A 26,326-nucleotide genomic window follows, 5' to 3' on the forward strand; every position below is an offset into this window, starting at 1 on the left:
GTCAGGGGTAGACTCTAGGGTCGGGAGGGAACCGCGGGACGCTGATTGGCTTCGCTACAAACCCGACTCCCAGTGGGAGGGAGAAGTGCGGCCGCGTCACGAGTATCCGAGAAGGAGGACCCGACGCAGGTTGGGCGAGAAGTGAAACTCCGGGCTTGGGGAATCCCCCGCGCGGGGCCTCCCCACCCCAGTCGCCGCCCTCGGGACCCGAGACCCTGGGACTTGGCCCTGATCCCTCTCCTTCGGCACCGAGCGCTCTTTGTCACACTGTCTCCCTGAGTCCTGGCCCAGGATCTTTCTGTGGAAACAGAGGGAGACTCCCAGGCTGGTTCTTGTCCTGGAATCCTTCCACCTGAATGGACTCCCTTCCTTCCACTCGTCCTTTCCCCCTGGACTCTTCTCGAATAACTCACCCGAGGGAATCTCATGCCAGAGTGAGCTCCCCTGCGAAAGGAGGTGTAAGAACAGGGGTTTTCTCTTTAAACCTGGAGTTGTGTCTGAAAGCAGCAGAGAAAGAATCTCCTAAGACCAATTTCCTGTTTATTAACTACAGAGGGTAGCATAATCTTGGTAACCCCTGAGTGATCAGGAATCTTATCTGTAAAAGAAGTGACTTTGGCCCCTTCATATGTTAATATGTCTAAACAGCATTGCAACCACACTCACAACGTTTTCAAGTTTACTTTCCTAGTCTATCTATCTGCAACACTGGGGTTTTGTATTTTAAATTTATCTCCATTCCATAGCCCAGGGTTTCTGTGTGTGAGTCCAGGACATGCAGATACAAAGAAGCACGATTTGCTACTGTATGTTGCAACCAGGATCCTGCACAGAGTCTAGTCACCTCAGAGTTGCAAGTGCTCAGTGCAGTCACAATACCCTTCACCAGTGCTCCTGCACTGCGGGTCTTCATGAATGACTCACGTCTGTAGGTGGGTGGGTATTTTATGGCGACACTTGGTATTTTTTGAACCTGATTAACATAAGAAGGACATTTGTTTTTAGGCAGTCCCACAACTGTACTAATTAACAAATGCAAGGACACCCAGCTAGGCTCTGTAGATAGATGTATACAAATTTAAAACACTGTTTAAGTCTGAGAATTCCACTACTTTAGAATGTTTCCCTCTGCTCCTTTATCTCACCTCCTGCTTCACCAGCCCTCCTCTCTTTTCCTCCCATCCCTCAGGTCCTCTTCTTCTCTTAGTCACCATAGCCTTTCACTACTGAATTATGATATTAGTGCTGTCCCTTCACCTGCTACGCGAATATTCTCCCCACAGTGGTCAGCAGTCATGCTAATGTGAATCATGTCATGTCATTTTTGACTTAAAATGCTCCAGTGGCTCCATGTCACTCTTGTGAAGTCACTAGAATGTGAGGCACATGAGCACAGGGACTTAGGGCTTTTTGATCTAAGTTGAATCTGCAGCATATAAAGTCATACCTGGTACATACTAGGCATTAAGTTAATTTTTGTTCAATGAAGAAATGAAATATTGTATTAAAATTTAATTGCATCACATGAAATTATAAATGAGAAAGCACTAAAAATGTTAGGAAAGATTATTTCATGCATATTATGAACTGTGTGTATCAGCTCATGAATCCATTTCAGTGAAGAAAATTTGTGATTATCTATTGAGACTGTTGATTTTCTATTACCGTATAAGCTATTACTACAAACTAAGATGGCTTTAAGCTACATCCATTAATATGTTTACATTTTCTTTTTTTCTTCTTTGTAAATTTTTTTTTTAAAGATGTAGGTTACAATTCAGATTAGGTATACAAGTGGTCATTGTACAGGTAAAGTTTGGATGTCCCTTTGGTCCCGACTTTGCCTTAACAGTGCTAATTCTTTCAATCCATGACATGAAATATTTCTCCATCTTTGTGTCATCTTTGATTTCTTTGAGCAGTGTTTTGTAGTTTTTGTTGTAAAGGTCTTTCATTCTCTGGTTAGGAAAATGCCAAGGAATTAATTTTTGTTGTTGTTGTTGTTGTAATTGTGAATAGAAATGTGCTTTTTATTTGGTTCTCTGCCTGTTTGTCATTGGTGGATGAGAATATGATGTCTTTTGCATGTTAATTTTGTATCCTGAGACTTTGCCAAAGTCCTTTATCAGTGAAAGGTGGTTTTTGTCAGATTCTCTTGGATTTTCAAGGTATAGAATCATATCATCAGCAAGGAGGGATAACTTGATTTCCCCTATTCCTATTTGGGTACCCCTGATTTCCTTCTCTTGTCTGATTTATTTACATTTTCTTAATCAGAAATACAGGCATGGATAGATTATCTGGTCAGGACTTCACAAAGCTGTGTCCTCATCTTGAGTTTGGGGTCTTCCCCCAAGCTTATATGGAGCCTGTGGGAAGAATTGGGTTTCTGGCACCTATAGGATGGAGGTTCTTGGTCCTTGTCAGCTTTCAGGGCGGAGAAAGGGGAGGACTGTCCCCAATTCCAGTGCCACCGTCATTTTTTGCCACACCCTTATTTTCAAAGTCTACAGGTGAAGAAATCCCACACACTGAATCCCTCTCCCACTGTGAATCTCTATGCTCAGGAAGAACCCAGTCCTCTTAAAGGCTTACCTGATTAGGACAGTCTAATCTAGGTTAATTTACTGTCTTATGGTCTACTGATTTGAGATTTTAATTATTTCTAAAATCACTTCACAGCAGCACCTACGATAGTGTAACTGAATAATGGGGAATGTGAATATCTAGGGTATGGATACTGGAAGAGGTCGTCATAGAATCAGCCTAGCAAGGCCTGGATCTTCCTTTTATGTTTGATTTAATCACAATTGAAAATTGAAATTCAAATATATAGATTGTTGTGGATGATAATAAAATACTTCCTGTTTATCCATGGAAATTATTCTTAAATTTTAAAATAGAATGACAAGTTTAATGTCTTAACATTCATTTACAGCATATGGAAGTCGAAATGTTATGAGTCATTCTCTCTCTGGAAGTTATATTAGTTATCTACTGCTGCATGAAAAATTCCCTAAAACTGAGCAGCTAAAAACAACAATTATGTGTTATTTGCCACAGCTTTTGATAGTCAGGAGGTTTCCTTGAGTGCTTCAGGCTTAGGGCCCCTCACAACATGCTACATCACCTGAAGGCTCGACTGGGGCTGGGTACTCACATGAAACCTGGCTCACTCATATGGCTGTTGGAATAGGTCTCAGTCCCTTATTGTTTGGTGGCAGGAGATCTCAGTTCACAGCCACATGGACCTTTCCACGGGGCTGTTTATGACACGGCAGCCAGTTTCCCCCACAGCTCAGGATCCCAGAGAGAGAAACAAGGTGGAAGCTGCAGTGAATTTTATGTTCTACCCACAGAGTCATAAATGATTACATTACACTATCTGCTGGAAGGAAGTAATTAAATCCAGACCACACTCACAGGAGGAAATCTAGCCAAAAATTTAATATCCAAAAATTTAATACATGTTAAAAGAAAAATTGAATTTGTTGTTTCAGAATTCGTATGTAGCAAATGTTTCATCTGATTTTTTTAAATGCTATGAACTTCTCTTCTTAATGTAGTGAGCAAGAGTTTGAGACATCAAGGGCTTTGGATACTGGGAAAAAAACTTGAGACAGAAACTCAGTATCTCTGTGTTTTTTCATGCAAATTCCTTTAATACCAATGTTCTCTTCAATAACCTCCAACAATTGTGAACATAGAGTAGCTAGAGAAAATAGTTCCAAGACTTCAGTGCCATAACAATGACTTTATAATAACTACCTTTGTTTTTCCTAAGACATTTCTAATGGAGTTTACAAAGGCCACATATACCAGTTTTCATACTCAGAAATCATCTTCAAAAATACTTGCCCAATCAGACTTGTTTTCTGTTAGAAAAGTTCTAATCTCATACCTCAATCTATAAACCTTAGCATCATGACAATTTTGGCTTGATACAGCAGGCAGAATTGTTTGACTCCAATCTAGCAATAAAGCTATTCAGTGGGCAGCCATAATACATAAACAGAAAAGTAGCAAAACTGGTGTGTAATTATAAAATGTAAAACTTGTGCAGTAAAAATGAATGATGGCAACCTCCCACATCAGGGGTAACTCTCCTACGCATAATGTGCATCACAAAAGAATACATGCAGAATGAATTTGTCATACAGGAAGTTTAAAACAGACAAAATTAACTAATATTTGGTTTGGGGATATATACACTTATTGTTAAAATCTTTAGAGAAATTCAAGGGAATCCAGCCCAAAGCAGACAGGTGGGGGTGAGATTTAAAGTGTTTGGCTCCCTTCTCCCAGTAATTCATGAGGTGTGTGACCCAGGCTGGAGCGAACTGATCATTGCACGTGGAGAGGTCTGAACATAGGCAGTCTGTTGAAGGCAGTTCATAGCCTCTTCCTGACCCAGGGTATGTAGCCATGTCTGGGTCACACCAACAAAAACCCCGAAGTTTCAGAAACTGCCACGAGAAAGTGCTCAAGGATTTAAAAATGGGTTTTTTTAAATGCTTTGTTTTGTGGGAGGATTTTGTGACTTTGTACTATTTCTTTTTTAAATTTTTTTTATTTTTTCTTATTTTTTATTTTTCCCTGTTCTCCTTATATATATATTTTTTCATTTTATCCCTTCTCCTTCTTTTTCACATAAGCATATACATGAATGTGAAAATGTCCTCATACTGTTGGTTTTAGTTTTCTTTTTTTTTTTACTTTTTTTGTCCATCTTTTAGCTTTTTTATCCTTCTCTACTTCATTCTCTTCATTGTCCTTTCTTCTTCCTTCTCTCTTTCTTAGTATCTTTCCTTTCTCTTATGTTATTTTGTACACAGAGAATATACATACCTTATCATTGCATGGACACACTGTGAGGTGGTGGGAAGTGTGTCCCAGGGGGCCCACATCCTAGTCAGTGAACATTGTGATCTGCGGACAGCTTTTGAATCTTAACACCCCCCAACACACCTTATTCAAATCTCAAAGTTACAAAGAACAGCATAGCTCCCTACCCAAAAGCCAGCTACCAGATCAAACAAATCTGGGGATTTTACCAAAGGAAGAATAGGGTATTAAGCAAACAGAAGTGAAAGCTATTCCCTCTCTCGCTGCGTAACAGAAGTAAACAGAAAAGAAATATCCATCACAAATGAAGAAAAATTTGTGAAAAAACAAAGGGAACTCAGAAAGCCCTATAAAGATGGTACTAGAGAACAAGATTTCAGAGCTCAAACAATGAAGAGTGCCCAGATCAACTCACACTACAAATGCAGAAATCAAGGGATGGTTGGAAAAGATGAATAAGAACCAAGAAAGGCAAGATGAAAACATGAAAGAATTAAATGCAGAGACACAAGCCATAAAAAATACAGTCAATGAGATAAATAATAAACTGACAAGCATGGAAAGCAGAATTAAACAAGCAGAAGACACTCAGAGCTTGAAGACCAAATTATGGAACTAACCTAATCTGTTAAGAATATAGAAAGGAAGCTTAAAAAGACAGAACAAAGCCTTCAAAAGATGTGTGATCATAGTAAGAGGCCAAACTTATACCTGGTCAGTATCCCTGCAGCAGAAAAGGAGACTGACAGCACCATGGAACAAACATTCCATGAGATCATCCAAGAAAACTTCCTGCATCTCATCAGAGATGTGACCATCCAAACACAAGAGGTTCAGAGAAGCCCTGCAAGGTGTCAAATGAGAAAGCTAACTCCTAGACATATAGTATTCACTTACACAAAGTAGGTATAAAATAAAAATTCCTAAAGGCAGTGAGAGAGAAAGGTCAGTCTACCTACCAGGGAAGACCAATTAGAATGGCAGCAGACTTATCTATAGAAAACTATAGGCTAGAAGAGACTGGAGTCCAATCTTCAACAGTCTCAAAGATAAACAATCCCAACCAACAATTTTCTACCCAGCTAAGTTGAGCTTCAACAGCAATGGAGAATTAAAATCCTTCCAAGACATTCAATCCCTAAGATTTTATGTTGCCTCCAGACCAGCTCTACAGGAGATGCCTAAGAAGGTGTTAGATACAGAAGAAAGAAAAAAAAAAACAACCATGCAATTACTAAGATGAAGAAAAACAGAGCCAACATAGCATATGGCACGACTGTAAAATTGAAAATACAACAGTATCAACCCCCAAATTAAAATAAAACCAACAAACAAACACACAATAATAACAACAATAAGTTTTATAAGAGCCTTATGATAGGAAAAACTCTCTCATGTCAATAATCAGTCTGAATGTGAATGGACTAAATGTACCACTGAAAAGTAATAGAATGGCAAACTGGATTTTAAAAAAATATGAGACAAGAATATACTGACTCCAGGAAACACATCTCACTATAAAGGACCCTCACAGACTCAAAGTTAGAAGATGGAAAACAAATTTTCAGGTGAATGGAGCACAAAAGAAGGCAAGAGTCATGATCTTCATAGCAGACAAAACAATCTTTAAGCTATCAAAAAAAAAATTTTTAATGGAAGGATACTACATAATGAAAAAAGTTTAAATCTATCAACAAGAAATATCCATCCTAAATACATAGGCACCCAACACTGGAGCACCAGCTTTTATAAAGCAGCTACTAAGCAAAAAAAAGATATTGACTCTAACACTGTTACAGCTGGGGATTTAAATACCCCACTAATAACCCTAGATAGATCATTGAGGCGAAAAACCAACAAGGAGATCTGGAACCTCAACTTGGCATTTGACCAAATGGACTTAATCAATTCCTACAGAACACCCCAACCAACAACCACAGAATATACATTTTACTCATCACCATATGGAATGTACTCCAAGATCGACCATATCCTTGGCCATGAATCAAGCAAAAGCAAATTCCATAAGATTGAAATACAGCCATGAACCTTCTCAGACCACAGTGAAATAAAAATATCACCATCAACAAGATTACCCCAAAACTTATGAGGACATGAACATGGAACAGCATGATACCGAACAACTCTTAGGTCAACAGAGAAATCAAAACAGAAATTAAAAGATTCCTAGAAACAAATGAAAGCAAAGACACATCTTACCAAACATCTGAGATACCATGAAAACAGTACTAAGAGGGGAACTTATAACTCTATGGACAGACACCAAGAAAACAGAAAGATCACAAGTTAACAGCCTGACAAATCACCTAAGGGAGCTGGAAAGGCAAGACTACAAAAACTCTAACTTCAGCAGAAGAATCTAGATCAACAAAGTAAAAGCTCAAATACAGGGCATAAAAGACAAAAATATCATAGAAAAAAAGCTGGTTCTTTGAAAGAATAAACAAGATTGATGGGACCCCTAGCCCAACTGACCAAGAAAAAGAGAGAAAAAGTCCAAATAAACACAATCAGAAATGCAAAAGATCAAGTAAAAATTACCCTGAAGAAATACAAAAGATTATCTGAGATTACTATGCACACCTATATGGAAAGAAACTCAAAAACCTACATGAAATTGAGTTCTTTCTGACATCACACAATCTCAAAGAAGAAATTGAGAACCTAAATATACCAATAGTAACCTAGGAAATTGATTCCTTCATGAGAAAACTACCTACAAAAAAAAGTCCTGGGCCAGATGGATTTCTAGCAGCATTCTACAAAACATGCAAGAAGAAGGAGCTGATATCAAACCTATGGAAAGTATTTCAGGCAATTGAGGGAGATGGAACTCTCCCCAAATCATTTTATGAAGTGAACATTACACTGATATGCAAACTGAGTAAAGATTCAACAAAAAAAGAGACCTGCATGCCAATATCTCTGATGAACATAGATGCAAAATTCTTAACCAGATTTTAGCAAATCAGATCCAACAACACATCTCAAAAATCATCCACTATGATGAAGGACTGGTTTAACATCTACAAGACCATAAATGTAATGAAATACATCAACAGATATAAAAACAAGAACCATATGATTATATCATTTGATGCAGAAAAAAACTTTCAATAAAATGGAGCATCCCTTCTTGACAAAAGCACTTGAACACCTAAACATAGAGGGAACATACCACAAAATAGTAAGAGCCATCTATAATGAACCCAAAGCCAACATACTGCTAAACAGACAGAAATTGGAAGCATTTTCCATGAAAACTGGAACAAGGCAAGACTGCCCACTCTCACCCAACATAGTGTACAACATAGTGTTGGAAGTCTTAGCTAGAGCAATCAGACAAAAGAAGGAAATCAGGGGTACCCAAATAAGAAAAGAGGAAGCTAAGTTGTCCCTCTTGGAAGATGATATGATCCTCTACCTTGAAAACCTAAGAGAATCTGCCAAAAACCTCCTTACACTGATAAAGGACTTTGGTAAAGTCTCTGGATATGAAATTAGCATGTAAAAAACAGTTGCATTTTATACACCAACAACAAACAGACAAAGAACCAAATAAAAACCACAATCTCATTCACAAAAGTCACCAAAAAATGAAATATCTTGGCATCGATCTAACCAGAGGAGTGAAAGTCCTTTACAACAAAAACTACAAAACACTGCTCACAGAAATCAAAGATGACACAAACAAATGGAAAAATATTCCATGCACATGGATTGAAAAAATCAATACTGTTCAGATGTCCATCCTACCTAAGGCAATCTATAGATTTAACGCAATACTCATTAAATTAAAAACATCATTCTTCTCAGACCTGGATACGACTATACAGAAATTCATATGGAAGCATAAATGACCACAAATAGCCAAAACAATCCTTAGCAAAAGAAATAAAGCAGGAGGTATTACACTTCCAGACTTTAAACATTACTATAAGGCTACAATAATCAAAACAACCTGGTATTGGTACACGAGCAGCCATATAGACCAATTGAACAGTATAGAGAATCTGGAAGCAAAACCTCAATTTCTCAACCAACTCATCTTTGACAAATCTTCCAACAACAACCACTGGGGAGAGGAGAACTTTTCAGTAAATGGTGCTGGGAAAGCTGGCTGACAACATCCAGAAGATTAAAACAGGACCCCTCCTATCACCATACAAAAATCATCTCTAAATGGGACAAAGACCTAAATGTAAAACCCCAAACTATAAGAATCTTAGAAAACACAGGAGTCACCTTTATGGAAATTGGAATATGTAACCAATTCCTGTTCAAAACTCCAAATGTCCATGCCATAAGAGATAAGATAGACAAGTAGGACCTCAGCAAACTAAAATAAACCCTTAAGAGAGTGGGGAGACTGCCCACAGAATGGGAAAGAAATATTTGCCAACTGTATATCTGACAAAGGCCTAATATCCAGTATCCACAAGAAACTCAAATGTGCCAAAAGTTAAAAAACAAACAACCCTATTTTTTTTTTTTGCACAAAATTAATGTTTATTCCACCTTTGTGTCATATGTGTCATATTCCCGGATCCTTCACCAATATTACAAGAGGAAAAAACAAAAGCAAAACAAATGAAAAACTGAAATAAGAATCACTAATGTTATCAAGTAGTAAATTAAAATCTAGCAGCCATCAGCAAGAGTACAGCAAAGATAATGCTATAAAAAGAAACAGAAAATTGCTAGAAATCTGTATGCATCATACTCTTTCAAACCAGCAAAATATGCTCCTACATACAATGGAACATAAACAGAATTCTTTTCCTGGAAGGCATAGAAATGCAAGTTGTTTTTTGAATAATGTGAATGGGTAAAATGTTATGTGTAATGGTATTCTACTAAACTATTAACAGAGTGGGCCAGGAACACATTTATGGATTCTGTGGATGATGTGTACTGTAATTTTTGAGTGGGATAGTGGACACTCTAGTCAAAATTTTAAAAAAATATATGAACACAAAAGTACAAGACAAAGGCAAATGAGACTTCTCTTATATCTTAGCAACATTTAGATGGAAATAAAATTTAAATGCAGTCCACTCTGCTTTTGAAGAGGCTTTGGTTTAGCTCCTAAATCTCAATTCACGCAGTCTCCTATGAGAATACTCCGAAGATGTCTTCTTAAACAACAAACCTATTTTTAGTGGTGGAGCTACCCTTAGTAGCTATGTCTGCATGGGACTGATAACTAATCTCTATATTTGGAGGAAGTCCCAAGCTTTTCTTGTATACCCTCCCTATATGTGTAACAGCTTCTCTATTTTCACATTCAGTAACCCATATTGCTCTCTTATCACCTTTAGCTCTAACGTTAACAGCTCCACACACATCATCACTGTAGTCATCAAAAAGTTCTCCAATAAGGCACAGCAGTGTCTCTAGTCAAAAGCGATCAAGGTCACTTCATCTCCGCAGCTTGTTCAATGTAATTAGCGATCATCCTCCCTGTTTGTTTTTCTCATCTTTCCACATAGACTCAATACCATCCTTAAAAAGTGAGTAGTTGCAGCCAGGCATCAAATTACTAGACAACTGGATATGGGTGTACAGAGCCCAAAAGTCTTCAACAGTATCAAACTTAGAGATCAGGTAAAGATTTACTTGCCAAGTTTTGCTTTCATCATTTAAAAAAAAAAAAACCAGAACGCCCATATGTTTTGTAGGGGATATTTAATATAGTGTTCTGAGTTAGCAACCTCCTGATTAGATTCTGTTTTCTCCTCTAAAGTAGGAGGGGCATTAGGAGTAGGAATGGTTTCCGTTCCACAGTCCCAAACAGCCCTATTAGAAAGTGGGCAAAAGATATGAATAGACACTTCTCAAAGGAAGACATACAGGCAGTCAACAGATACATGAAAAAATGCTCAGACTCACTAGTCATCAAAGAAATGCAAATTAAAACCACCTAACTCCGATCAGGATGGCCATCATCAATAACTCCAAAAACAACAGATGCTAGAGAGTATGCAGCAAAAAGGGAGCATGTCTACACTGTTGGTGGGAGTGTAAACTAGAAAAGCCCTGTGGAAAACAGTGTGGTGAATCCTAAAAGATCTAAAAATCAACCTCCCATACATAGACTCCACAATCCCCCTACTGGGAATATACCCAGAGGAACTCAAATCACTCTGTGAAAAAGATGCCTGCACATGCATGTTTATTGCAGCATTATTCACAATTGCAAAAACATGGAACCAAATGTGCTGCCCATCAAAATAGGACTGGATAAAAATAAAGGAGGGATGGGTTATGTAACACGATGGAATATTATGCAGCCATAAAGAAGGACAAAATTATGAATTTCACAACAACTTGTATGGAGTTAGGGGCTATAATACTGAGTGATCTATCACAGAAACAAAGAATTGAGTATCACATTTCTCACTCATAAGTGGACTTTGAACAACTATTGTAATACTATAAGAAAGGGATTGGCAGTAGTGGGAAAATGCCAAGAGTGCGGGGCACAGCTCATCAACAAGGGTACCTGCATAATGAACATTTGTATACCTAACCCTGAACTGTACCCCACATATTTGAAATAAAAAATTTTAAAAAATAAAAAAATATCTGCACACACATGTTTATTGCAACATTATTCACAATAGCAAAAATAAGGAACCAACCATGAGGCCCATTGAGAGTGGGCTAGATTTTTTTTTAATGTGGTACAAATAAATAATGAAATAGTATGCAGTTGTAAAGAAGGACATAATTATGGACTTAGTGGCAATTTAGATGAATTTAGAGTCTATTATACCTGGAGATCTATCACAGAAACAAATAACCAAGTACCACATGTTCTCACTCATAAGCAGATGCTGAACATTTATCATAATAATATAAGAAAGGAATTGACATTAGGGAGACACTGCCAGGGAAGGGGGGACACATAACATCAATAAGTGTCCATGATCTCAAACCAGGTGAAGTGGGACTAAAGAAAGTCCCCAACTTCCCCTGTATGATGATCACTTATGTTCCTGAATTATACTGATTAGTCCTGTACAATTAGTCCTGAATTGTACCCCACATTTTTAAAATAAAATGAAACATTAAAAAAAAAATCCTTTCAACATAAACCAGGGATCAAATAAGAAAACAGAAAGTACATTTGAAAACATTTTCTGCCTTTGGGAGGCTGAGGTGAGTGGATTGCCTGAGCCCGTGGGTTCGAGACCCGCCTGGGCAGGTGAGACCTCATCTCTACAATAAATCAAAAAATTAGCCAGGCATTGTAGTGCGTGCCTGTAATTCCGGCTACTCGGAAGGCTGAGGCGGAAGGATCACCGGAGTCCAGCAGGTCGAGGCTGTGGTGGCCGGGAGTGGCCACTGCACTCCAGTCTGGGTGACAGAGTGAGACTCCAACTCAAAAAAAAAAAAAAAAACATTTTCAAGTGGATGGCAATAAGAACATACATTTTAAAAATATTTATATGATATGATTTCAAAACTTTCTGTAAAAATATAGTAGTAAAGAAAATGTGCTATCGGCAAAAGGACAGACACATAGATCAAAAGAACAAAACGGAGAGGCAAGAAATAGACCTACACAAATAAGTCAACTGGTTTAAAGGTCATCCAATGAAGAAGGAATCATATTTTCAACAGTGATGCTAAAAGAATTGTACATCAATATGAAAAAAAAAATCTTGGCAATGCAATGTTTTATGGTTCTAGCCCTTATATCATCATGTGGCACCATGTGGGTCTTTAATTTACTTTGTATTAATTTCTTTTCTTTACTTTTTCTTTCTTTCTTTTTCACAGGATCTCATTGTCACCCAGGCTGGAGTACACTGGTGCAAGCATAGCTTGCTGTAGCCTCAACTTCTGGGCTCAAGCAATCCTCCACCTCAGACTCAAAGTAACTAGAACCACAGATGTGCATCTCCATGCCTGGGTAAAACTTAGTGTTAGCCAGGATCGGAGGTTCAGCCTGTAATCCCGCGTCTTGGGAGGCTGAGGTGAGTGGATTGCCTGAGCCCGTGGGTTCGAGGCCCGCCCGGGCAACTTGGCGAGACCTCATCTCTACAATAAATAAAAAATTAGCCGGGCATGGTAGTGCTCGCCTGTAGTTTCAGCTACTTGGAAGGCTGAGGAGGAAGGATTGCTGGAGCCCAGCAGGTCGAGGCTGCGGTGGCCGGGAGCGGCCACTGCACTCCAGTCTGGGTGACAGAGTGAAACTCCAACTCACAAAACTGTTGGGAGCCAGCCTTGGAGGCCCGCCTGATTGACAAAGTCCAGGTGTGCTGAGGACCCCCGACTGCAAAGCGAGTCCGGGCAGCTGAGGCCCTTCTGTCTTCGGTCTTTGCTGTTGATACAGCTGAAGAAATTCTGTGCAGTCATGGAAGAAGAAGATGGCATGTTTATGCGAAGTACTCGCAGCTAACCTGGAAGTGTCATGGTTCATTTTCCCATTTTCCCACCATGCTGCTTGGCCTTTTCTAACATATGCAAGGGTTAAACTCTGAAGCACATCAAGAATGCTTTCTTTCTCTTGTTTATAAGTTACTAGATATTGCTTGAGTAAAAAATGATATAAGTATATTCACTCCTTATTTGATTTAGGATTATGCAGTTTAGTGTTTAGACATAAGGTTCTTTAGAAGCACAAGTTTATAGTAAGTTTATTATGAGCTCATTATACATTCTAACACTTATCTAGGAGTTATGTAGGTGATTTATAACATTGTTTTCACTGACTTAGGATAAAGATTATCTTTAAGGTTTTTACTTAATTCAATAGTTAAAACTCTAAGTTAACATTTATAAAGTGAGTTTTCACTGAACTCATAATATACTAATCAGACACTTTTATGATAACTTAGCTAAAGACTGAAAGCAACCTTGGGGGCCTGGGAAACATTACTAAAAGCTTCTTTTGAGTTTTCTTTAGAAACAAGCACTGCAGGATAAGAGAAAAGAAACGAAGACACCTGGACAAGAAAGGCGATTACAGAACTCTGAAGGCCATAAAGCCCCAGAAGGAAGACTACTGCTAAACTTTCTGGAGAGTTCAAAGACTGTAATTTGGGACTTTGGACTAAAACTATCATCTTTGGACTTATGAATCAGACTCATTATCTGAATGTTTACAGGGTTCTTGGCTTGTTTATTGCTAAGACCACTAGATGGTGGTAACTTGTAGAGGATATGTACGTGAAGGAATTTTCTTTGTCTTGCCCCTTTACGAGTGGTATAAAAGCTCGGTGTTAACTAACATTAAATTGTCATCTGTTCAGGAAGCAGGTGTCCGAGTATAATGTTTTCGTCTTTCGCCTATCCGTCTCTCCTTCAGGAGATCTCATGACCTTGCGGGGCGGGACCCCGCACAAAACAAACAAACAAACAAACAAAAAACTTAGTGTTAATATTTGTACATGCTGTGAGGTTGGGCTTCAGCTTCACTCTTTAAATATCGATACCCAGATGTCCCAGCACCATTTTATGAAGGGTCTATTCTTTCCCCCATTGAATGGTATTGACATCTTTATTGATGTTCTTTTTATACTTGTATAATTTCTTCATATGGCTCTAAGTTATTGTCTAATATGCTTTCATTTCAGCCTGAATGACTCATTGTAGTATTTTTTGTATGCAATGTCTCTTAGTAGTAAAATCTCTCAACTTTTAATTATCTGAGAATGTCTTAGTTTCTTCATCATTTATTTTAATACTTAATTGTGATAAAATGCACACAACATAAAATTTACCATCTTAACCATTTTAAATAACATAGTTTAGTACTATTCAGAATAGTCACATGGTTGTGTAACCAAGTTCTAGAACTTTTTCATCTTGAAAAACTCTGTATCTTTATTTTTAAAAGTCAGTTTTTCTAAATATGAATTTTTGGATTGACAACTCTGTTCTATCAGCACTTTAAACATGTCATTTCACTTCTGACTTACCTCAGTGAAATTAGCTGTTAATCTAAATGAGGTTTCCTGTACATAATAAGTTGGCTATTACTTGCTGCTTTCAAGATGCTCTATTTGTCTTTCATTTATGTTGTGTCTTGGTGTGAATCGCTTTGAGTTTGTCTTACTTGGAGTTTATTAAACTTCTTGAATGATTAAATTCAGGTCTTTTATCAAATGTAAAAAGTTTTCACTTGACATTTCACTGCATATTCTTATTGTTTTTTTTCTATCACTCTTCTCCTTTGGAGACTCCCATTATTCATATATGAATATACTTGATGGTGCCCAGAGGTTTTATAGGCTGTGATTATTTGCCTCCATACTCTTTTCTTTCTTGTCCTCAGACAGCATAATCTCAATTGACCTATCTTCAGTTCTCTGATTATTTTGCTGCTAACCTATGAATATATTGGTCAGATTGAAGGTTTTCCCTTAATCCCTTAGACTCTGTCTACTTATTCTTTTTTTATTTTTTACTCCTCCCACCCTGTAATCACAAATGAATTTTCTTCAAATTTACCGATTCTTTTGCATGTTCAAGTCTGTTGTTTATTCCTCTAGTAAATTTTTTGCTTGAGTAATTATTCATTTTCATTCTACATTTTAAAATCTTAATTGTAATTCCCATCTCTGTATTAGTAGTCTTTATTTAGTGAGATACTGTTTTTGTGGTTTCTTTAATTCTATGTCCATGGTTCCCTGTAGCTACTTGAGCATATTTAAGACAATTGATTGAAAGTCTCTATCAAGTCCAATGGTTTGGCTTCTTCAGGGACAGTTTCCGTTGCTTCATTTTTTCTCACAAAGTTCCAAGGGGAATAAACCAATGACAAACCTCTGAACTGATCCCTCAGGGGATCATGATTCATGTGGGAGAACCAAACCACAATTTTTTGACAACAAAGTTTACATTACCTCCTCTAACATGATTAACTGCTCCAGAAATGTGGGGTGCCATTCCCATGTCTACCTCATAGCTGATAGTGTGGGGGTAGGAGTCATAGATGCTTAAGAAAAAATGCCACCATGCTTCCTTACCAAAATTTAGAAGGTTTTTCTCTACATTAAGCACTTCCATGATTGTAGCAAAATTTTTATTAGATTCTAGAGTTTAGAAAAACTTGATTTTGATATTTTTTTCCAAGTTAATTTTTACTTTAGTGGGAGGATGAGTTTTTGGGGTTTGCTACCCCACCATTTTGGTGAAATTCCTATAATTTTTATAGGTATTATTTTATTTTATTTTAGATTCAGATTGTACAAGTACATGATTGATACAAAGACATATCGTATACTTGGGATTGGGCCTCAGGTGACCCATTCCCCAGACAGTGAGCATTTACACTCAATAGATAATTTTTGAACCCTAACTCACTTCCCCATCTCCCCCCTTTTCAGTGTCCTCTGTGTATTATTTCCATCTTTGTGGCCATTTAACTCCCATATATAAGTGAGAATATGCAGCATTGGATTTGATATTTCTGAGTTAGTTCACTTAGGATAATGTTCTCCAGCTCCATTCATGTGGCTACAAAGGACATGGTTTTGTTCTTTTTTGTGGCTGCATATTATGCCATGGTTTATGTATACCACATTATCCAGTCAGTTATTGACAGGCAGTTAGGTTGGAGCCATGATTTTGCTATTGTGCATAGTGCTGCAATGAACATACAAATACTAGTATCTTTTTTAGATAATGATTTATTTTCCTTTGCATAGATCCCTAGAACTGGGAATGTAGGATCAGAGGGCAAGTCCAATTTTAGTTGAGAAATCTCCATACTGGTTTGCATAGTGGTTGAACTAGTTTAAACCACTAGTTTAAATCACACCAACAGCATATGAGCAAGCCCTATAACCATACTAACATCTGTTGCCCTTTGATTTTTAATAGCCATTCTTACTGGTGTAAGATAGTATTTCACTGATGTTTTAATTTGCATTTTTCTGATGATTAGTGATGTTGAGCATTTTTTCATGTTTTTGTTGGTTTCTTGTGCGTCTTCTCTTGATAAATGTCTATTCATAGCCTTTGCTCACTTTTTGATGGGATCCTTTTCATATTGAGTTGAGTTTCTTATAGATTCTGAATATTAGTCCTTTGTCTGAGGCATAATTTGAAAATATGTTCTCCCAGTTTATATTTTTCTGTTGATTCTTGATTATTTCTTTTATCATGCAGAAGCTTTTTAGTTTAATTTAACCCCATTTGTCTATTTTCATTCTTGCCAAAATTGTTTTTGGAGTCTTCGTCATAAATTCTTTGCCTAGCCCAGTGTCCAGAGTAGTGCTTCCTAGGTTTTCTTCTAGGATTTTAATAGCTTCAGATCTACATTTAAGTATCTTTTCTTAATTTTTATATATGGTAGGAGATAGGGGACATGCTTTATTCTTCTGCTTATGACTAGTTAGTTTTCCCAGCCCCATTTGTTTAATAGGGTATCTTTTCCCCATTTTTGTTTTTGTAATCTTTGTCTAAGATCAGTTATTCATAAGCATGTAGTTTTATTTCTAGGCTCTCCATTCTTTTCCATTGATCTATCTGTCTATTCTTGTACCAGTACCATAGCCTTGTGGAATTTGAAGTCGGGCAGTGTGATACCTCTGCATATGTTCTTTTTACTTTGGACTGCTTTGCATATTCAGGCTCTATTTTGGTTCCATGAAAGCTTTATGACTGGTTTTTCTAGTTACATGAAAAATAAAATTGGTATTTTGACAGAAATTGTGTTGAATATGTAGATTGCTTTTGAAAGTGCAGTCATGTTAACACTATTGATCCTTCTGGTCCATCAGCATGAGATGTTCTTCCATTTGTTTGTGTCACCTATGATTTTTTTCATCTGTTTTGTAGTTCTCTTTGTAAAGATCTTTCATCTCCTTTTTAGGTGTATTTGTAGGTATTTTTTGTGGCTATTGTAAATGGAATTGAGCTCTTGATTTAGCTCTTGGCTTGAGCATTATTGGTGGACAAAAATGCTACTGAATTTGTACATTGATTTTTGTATCCCAAGACTTTACTGAAGTCATTTACCAGGTTTAGTTACCTCTTGGAGAAGTCTTTATGAATTTCAAGGTGCACAATCATGTCATCAGTGAACAGGGATTGTTTAACTTCTTGTTTGCTGATTTGAATGCCTTTTATTTCTTTCTCTTAACAGATTGCTCATACTAGGACCTCCAATATGATACTGAATAAAAGTCGGAGGAATGGACATCCTTGTCTTGTTACAGTCCTAAGAGGGAATGTTTTCAGTTTTTAACTATTAAGTATGATGCTAACTGTGGGTTTGTCATACATGGCTCTTATTATTTTGAGAAATGTTCATTCAATGCCTAGTTTGTTGAAGGTTTTTATCATGGAGGGATGTGTATTTTATCAAATGCCTTTCTGCACATATTGATACGATCGTATGATTTTCTTTTAACTTGTGTGTGTGGTGAATCACATTTATTGATTTATAAATAGTGAACCACTTTTGTATCCCTGGAATAAACCCACTTGGTCATGATGAATTATTATCTTTTATACGCTGTTGAATTCAGTTTGCTAGTATTTTGTTGAGGATCTTTGCATACATATTTATTCACTAGGGTTATTGGCCTATAGTTTTGTTTTGTTTTCTGTTGTATCTTTGCTTGATTTTGTGATACTGGCTTCATAGAATTAATTAGGAAGGAGTCCCTCCTCAATTTTTTTGGAATAGTTTCAGTAAGATTGATACCAGCTCTTCTTTGTATGTCTGATAAATTTGGCTGTGAATTTGTCCCTGGACCCTTTATTGTTGGAAGACTTCTTATTACTGTTTCAATTTCATTGTTTGTTATTGGCTTGTTCAGTGCTTCTATTTCTTCCTGGTTCAATCTTGGGAGGTTACATGTCTCCAGGAATTTATCCATTTCCTTTAGGTTTTCCAGTTTATTGTTGTAGAGGTGCTCAAAGTAATCTCTAATTATCTTTTGTATTTCTGTATTATTTGGTTTTTATGTCATCTTTGTCATTTCTGACTATTTATTTGAGTCATCTCTTTTCTTTCTTGGTTAGTCTATGGTCATTTGTATCTTTTTTCTCTCATTTCTCTCAATGAATTCAAAAAATATGAAAATTATACCATCTTCTCAGACTACAGTGATATAAAATTAGAAATCAACCCTAAGAGAAACTAAACACTGTACTATGACATGGAAACTAAGCAACATGTTCTGGAATGACCCTTGGGTAAACAACAAAATTAATGCAGAAATTTAAAAAAAGATGAACCAAATAAAAATAAAGACACAATATACTAAAACCTTTGGAATACTTTTATCTCATTATCATTTAGTTCTGTTCTGATCTTTGTTATTTATTTTCTTCTGCTAACTTTGGACTTGTTTTTCTAGTTCCTTGAGGCACAAGGTTAAGCTGTTGATCTCAGATCTTTTTATCTTTTTGTTATAAACATTTAATGCTATGAACTTTCCTCTCTGCACTGTGTTTGCTGTATCCCAAATACATAATACTCTTCTTTGTCTTTTTAAAATTTTGTTTTCTGTTGTTGGATTGAAGTCTATGTTATATGATAGGAGGATGGCTATTCCTGCTCATTTTTGTTTTCTATTCACTTAATATATCTTTTCCAACCTATTTACTTTGAGTCTGTTGCTGTCTTTGGCCAGGAGATGGGCTTCTTTTAGGCAGAATATGACTGGGTTTTTTTGTTTGTTTGTTGCTGATTTTTAATCCAGTTTGCCACTCTGCATCTTTTAAGTGGGAGTGTTAAACCTATTTACATTCAGGGTTAAGACTGACATGTGAGATTTTGTTTCTGCCAGAATGTTGTAAGCTAGCTATCCTGGGGTTTCAGATGTATAGTTGCTTAACAGAATCTGTACTTGCGTGATCTTTTATGATACGTAAGTCATTGCCATTTTATTTCCATGATTAGAACTACTTTGAAGATCTCTTGTAGAGCCAGTTTCATGTAGGTGAATTTCCTCAGTGCTTTTGTGTCAGAAAGGATTTTATCTCTTCTACATTTATGAATATTCGTTTGGCCAGATATAAAATTATTGACTGGTATTTTTGTCTTTAAGGAGGCTGAAAATAAACTTTCTTTTTTTTCTTGGCTTGTCAAGTTTCTGCTGAGAAGTTTACTGTTAATCTAGTGTCCTTTCCTTTATAAATGATTCAGCACATCTGTCTTGTTTATCTTGGGGTATTTTCTTTCATATTGATTTTGAAGAACTTGGTAACTTTATGCCTTGGTGAGATTCTTCTTCTGAAGTATCTTGTAGGAGTTCTTTGATTTCTTGTATATGGATGTATAAATCTCTCTAGACCAGAGAAGTATTCTTAAATTATTTCCTCAGATATGTTTTACATACATTTTACTTTAACTTCTTCTCCCTCTGGAGTGCCTATGGTTCATAAATGTAAACTTTAAAATTAATTGAATTTGTTAAAAAAACTAAAGATAAGTTAAATTATATTGTAGTCATTTTCCATTCTTTTAATGTTATAAAATACAACAGGAAAAAGCTTTTTTTTTAGTGACAGAAAGAATTGAAAATAACTTGGTTAAACTATAAAAGGACAACTAATAATTAAGATTTCTATGAATATTTATGAGAAATGTATGACTAATTTTACTGTATTAACATATGAATAGAAGAAATCCTGACATGATTAGTATCGTTCATGTGTTTTCTCCATTCTGAGAACAGAAGAGCAATAAAAGAAAAAAAATCCAAATATAAGCTCTAGAATTATACAGGCAATTCCTAACACAAAAGTAGCAGTAAAGACAAGCTATTATAATAAAGACAAAATAAGATTTTATTTATTTATTTATTTTATTATAAAGATGTAGGGTACAATTCAGGGTTAGGTATACAAATGTTGATTATGCAGGTACCCTTGTTGATGAGGTGTGTGCCCCTCCCTTCCCTAGCAGTTTCCCTCAACTGCCAATCCCACCTCCCCTCCCCTGACAGATTCCCACTACTGCCAATCCCTTTCTTATAGTATTATAATTGTTCAAGGTCCACTGATGAGTGAGAACATATGGTACTCTGTTCTTTGTTTCTGTGATAGATCACTGAGTATGATCGACTCTAAATCTATCCAAGTAGCCATGAAGTCCATATGTTAGTCCATCTTCACAGCTGCATAATATTCCATTGTTTATATGTACCACAATTTTTAAAATCCAGTCCAGCTTCGATGGGCAGCATGGTTGGTTACATGTTTTCACTATTGTGAAGAGAGCTGCTGTAGAATGATTTGAGTACCTCCAGGTATATTCCCATTAGGGGAATTGATGGGTCATATGGAAGGCCAATCTCTAGTTCTTTCAGAAATCTTCACACTGTCTTCCAAAGAGGCTGCATTAGTTTGCATTCCCACCAGCAGTATAGAAGCATTCCTTTTTCTCCACATCCATGCCAGTATCTGTGGTTGGTTTTTTTTATTAACGAAGGCCATTCTTACTGGGGTTAGGTATGTCAGTGTGGTTTTGATTTGCATTTCTGTGATGATGAGGCTGAGCACTTTTTCATGTGTCTGTTGGCTGCCCGTATATCTTCTTTTGAGAAGTGTCTATTCATGTATTTTGCCCACTTTTTAATGGGGTTGTTTGTTTTTTTTCCTTTTGGTGCATTTGAGTTCCTTGTAGGTCCTAGATGTTAGGCCTCTGTCAGATATACAGATGGCAAATATTTTTTCCCATTCTGTGGGCTGTCTCCCTGTTCTTCTGATGGTTTCTCTTGCTTTTCAGAAGTTCATTAATTTGATGAGATCCCACTTGTCTATCTTATTTTTTAAGGTATGGGTATTTAGCGTTCTGAACATGTGAACTCAGTTCTTTGTTTTTTTAATAGATCACTCAGTATTATAGACTCAGTCCATCCAGATTGCTATGAAGTTCATGATTTTGTCCTTCATTATGGTTGCATAATATTCCATCGTGTATGTGTACCACATTTTTTTAATCCAGTCCTCTTTCAATGGGCAGTGCAGTTGGTTCCATGTTTTTGCTGTTGTTAACAATGCTGCAATAAATATATGTGTACAGGTATGTTTTTCAAAGAGTGATTTGAGTTCCTCTGGGTATATTCCCAGTAGGGGGACTGCGGGATCATATGGGAGGTCGATTTTTAAATCTTTTAGTAATTGCCAAATTGTGTTCCACAGAGGTTGTACTAGTTTGCACTCCCACCAGCAGTGTAGAAGTGTTCCCTTTTCCCTGCATTCTCTCCAGCATCTTTTGTTTTTTCAGTTATTGATAATGGCCATCCTGACTGGAGTTAAGTGGTATCTAAGTGTAGTTTCAATTTGCATTTCTTTGATGACTAGTGAGGCTGAACATTTTATAGTCTTCTTGTATGCCTTCTTTTGAGAAGTGTCTAGTCATATACTTTGCCCACTTCATAATGGGGTTGTTTGTTTTTAGCCTTTTCAGCAAGTTTCAGTTCCTTGTAAATCCTAGATGTTTGGCCTTTGTCAGACCTACAGTTGGCAAATCTTTTTTCCCAGTCTGTGGGCTGTCTGCCTGCTCTCTTGATGGTTTCTTTGGCTTTACAGAAGCTTGTTAGTTTGATGAGGTCCCACTTGTCTATCTTATCTCTTATGGCATGGGCACATAGGGTTTTGATCAGGAATTGGTTGCCAGTTCCAGTTTCCATGAGGGTGTCTCCTGAATTTTCTAAGGTTCTGATAGTCTGAGGTTTTATGTTTAGGTCTTTGATCATTTAGAATTGATTTTTGTGTTTGGTGATAGGTAGAGGTCTTGTTTCAATCTTCTGCGTTTGGTCAGCCAGTTTTCCCAGTACCATTTACTGAATAGGTTCTCATCTCCTCAGTGGTTTCCAAAGATGAGTTGGTTGAGAAACTGAGGTTTTGCTTCTGGAATCTCAATCCTGTTCCATTGGTATATATGCCTATTCTTGTACAAGTACCAGGCCGTTTTAATTATTGTAGCTTTATAATAAAGTTTAAAGTCTGTGAGTGTGATACCTCCCGCTTTGTTTTTTTGTATGTTTGTTTACTAAGGATTGTTTTGGCTATTCGTGATTGTTTATGTTTCCATATGAATTTCCTGTATTGTCATTTCCAGGTCTGAGAAGAATGCTACTGGTAATTTAATAGGTATTGCATTAAATCTGTAGATTGCCTTCGGTAGGATGGACATCCTAACAATGTTGATTTTTCCAGTCCATCAGCATGGAATATTTTTCCATTAGTTTGTGTTATCTTTGATTTCTTTTTCCAGTGTTTTGTAGTTTTCACTGTAAAGGTCTTTCATGTCTCTGGTTAGAAAGATGCCAAGGTATTTCTTTTTTTTTTTTTCTGGCTATTGTGAATTTTATTTGGGTTTCTGTCTGTTTATTGTGGGTGTATGAAATGCAACTATTCATTTATTTTATACCCTGAGACTTTTCCAAAGTCCTTTATCAGTGCAAGGTGAAAGATTTTTTTGGGTTTTCATGGTGTAGAATCACATCGTCTGCAAAGAAGGATAACTTGACTTCTTCTTTTCTTATTTGGATACATCTGATCTCCTTCTTTTATCAGATTGCTCTAGTTAGGATTTTCAAAACTATGTTGAAAAGGAGGGGTTAGAGTGGGCATCCTTGTCTTGTTCTAGTTTTCAGGAGAAATGGTTCTAATTTCTGTCTGTTTAGCAGGATGCTGGCTGTGGGTTTCTCATAGATGGCCCTTACTGTTTTGAGGCATGTTCCATCTATGCCTAGACATTCAAAGGTTTTTATCAAGAAGAGGTGCTGGATTTTATCAAAAGCTTTTCCACGTCTAATGATATAATTATGTGTTTTTGTTTTTACATCTGTTGACGTATTTAATTATATTTATGGTCTTGCAAATGTTGAACCAGCCCTGCAGCCCGGAATATAGCCTACATGGTCATGGTGGATGGTTTTTGAGGTATGTTGTTGGATCTGGTTTGCTAGGATATTTTTGAGAATTTTAGCATCAATGTTCATCAAGGATATTGGCCTGTAGTTTTCTTTCTTTGTTGGGTCTTTACTTGGTTTGAGTATCCATGTGATATTAGCTTCATAAAATGATTTGGGGAGAGTTCCTTCTTTCTCAATTGCCTGGAATGCTTTCAATAGGATTAGTATCAGTTTCTCCTGGTATGTTTTGTAAAATTCTGCTGGAAAGCCATCTGGTCCAGGGCTTTTTTTTTGTAGGTTAAAAAAACAACACATTTTTAAACCTTACAGTGCAGTACCATGAAAAATGGAGTAGTACAGTGCAGTGCAACTGCTGGCATATAGTGGTGTCACCGAGTAAATAGGCAAGAAGAGTTATGAATGGAGGAGGGAGAAGAGGTGGGAGATGCGGGAGCTGGAGGATCACCAGCTATAGGAGATGGAGGGTAGCCTGCAATTTCCCTGACACCTGATGTTGATGGCACAGGTTCTCATTCCTTTCTGTATTTCATTCTATCTACCCTCTTTAAAAAATGATTCAGTGATATCCGGGTAGTAGCTGTTATTTTTTCCAACAGAGATTGACACAATAGCACTGGATTGCTTTGTGAGCAGCAGCTGCAACCTTCACGTACCATTCTACATTTGGGTCCTGCACCTCAAAAACTAACAATGCCTCCCCAAATGAAGAAAATTCCCTGGCCATTTCCTGCATTGTGAATCTCTTTGGTTCTTCAGTTGCTTCTTCAGTTGCTTTTTCTTCCTCTTCATCCTTCATTAGTAAGCTCCTCGTGTTGCACAGCAACTTCAATGAAGTCATCCTCTTGCAGATCTAGCTCTAGCTTCTCACTGAGCATCACTAGGATGCTGAAGACCTCTTTGGACTCTTCCCTCCTCAAATCCATGAAAATCATGAACTGTGGGCAAAGGTTCTTTCAGACCTCATTTATGGTGACAGCTGTAATCTCACGTCAAGCAAAGTCAGTGTTTTTTATGGCCTTGTAGATTCTATAGTTCTTTCAAAATTATCACAAGGTTGTTCCTAATTCATCACTCACCTTTACTGCCTGATGAAAAGTGTGAAATAAATCATATTCCTTGAAAGTCTCTATAACTTCCTGGTCCATAGGTTGCATGAGTGATGTAGTATTCAGTGGCAGATGCGCTCATTGACTTTGGGATGAAAGTCCTCCCTGAATGATGAGTGGCCTGGAGCATTGTTAAGCTGAAAAAGATTTTTGAATGTGATATCCTGCTCCTAGCAATATTTCCCTACCTCTAGGGTAAAGTGGTAGAAAAACTAGTCCTGGAAAATGGCCTGTTTAACCCAGACTTGGGGGTTTCTTCCACACAACAAGAAGAGAACCCTTGGCTATGTTTTAAGAGCTCTTTTGTTCTCTAAATAATAAACTAATAGAGACTTCAGCTTCATATCTCCAGAAGCATTGCCACCAAACAACAGAATTCACCTATCATTTCCTGCTTGGTCATCTAGCATCAACTTTTCCTCCTTACTGATGTAACTTCAGTCTGGCATCCTTTTCTGGTACAGTTCTGTGTCATTCACATTAATAACCTGCTCAGGTAAATACACACCCTCATCAATAATTTTTCAAGGCATTTCAAGAAGTTCCAGGGCAGCTACCACATCTGCACTTGCTGCCTTGCCACTTACTTTTATGTTGTGAAGGTTGCTTCTAGCTTTGAACCAATGAAAGTAGCCATGGCAAAAACATGGAACCAGCTGTCTTGCCTATCAAAGCTGGACTGGATAAAAAAAATATGGTACATATACACCATGGAATATTATGCAACCATAAAGAAGGACAAATATATGGACTTTGCAGCAAATAGAATGGAATTGGAGTTGATCATACTCAGTGATTTATCACATAAACAAAGAACTGAGTTCCATATGTTCTCACACATAAGGTGATATTTAACAATTATAATGCTATAAGAAAGCAATTGGCAGTAGTGGAAAACTGTTGGGGGGTGGGACTGGCAGTTGAGGAAAACTGCTAGGGGAGGGAGAGGCATACCTCATCAACAAGGGTACCTGCATGATCAATGTTTGTGTACCTAACCCTGAATTGTAACCCACATCTTTATAATAAATAAATTAATTTTTTTAAAAAAGAAAGAAAGCAGCCATGGCTAGCATTAAAAGATGTGCCCTCTGATTCTTCAACATGTTTCTTTTTCAGATCTTCATAAAGACTTTTAGTTTTCTCTTGAATCAGCATCAATCTGAGTGTGACTTGACATTAATGCTGATACTGCCTCTGCACATTGAGAAGTTTCTCCATCTCCTCCAAAACTTTTCCATGCTTCTTTGATACTATGTCGACATCATTGGCACAGCAGACATCACATGCTGAAAAGGGCCCTTCCAACTTCACATCTGACAAGCCAGTGCAAAGGCAATTAAGTTATTCAACAGAGTATTCAAATTCAGTACAATACTACTGAGTAATGAAGTTGAAAGCAGAAACATTTGATTCTCCTTTTTTGTTAAACACTTCTCTTTAAAACCCTTGTTCTAAATTTCATTTTTTAAAAAGTAAAACCATATCATTGAC

At 37.1% G+C, this 26,326-nt stretch overlaps 1 pseudogene; it reads right to left on the bottom strand.

Moving 5' to 3' along the window:
- Positions 1–10,005: 10,005 nt before the first annotated feature.
- Positions 10,006–24,564, bottom strand: LOC103273535 (annotated as a pseudogene).
- Positions 24,565–26,326: the final 1,762 nt, after the last annotated feature.

This window comes from Carlito syrichta, unplaced genomic scaffold (assembly GCF_000164805.1).
Source record: "Carlito syrichta isolate Samal-C Ts95f unplaced genomic scaffold, Tarsius_syrichta-2.0.1 Scaffold314080, whole genome shotgun sequence".
NCBI lineage: Eukaryota > Metazoa > Chordata > Mammalia > Primates > Tarsiidae > Carlito > Carlito syrichta.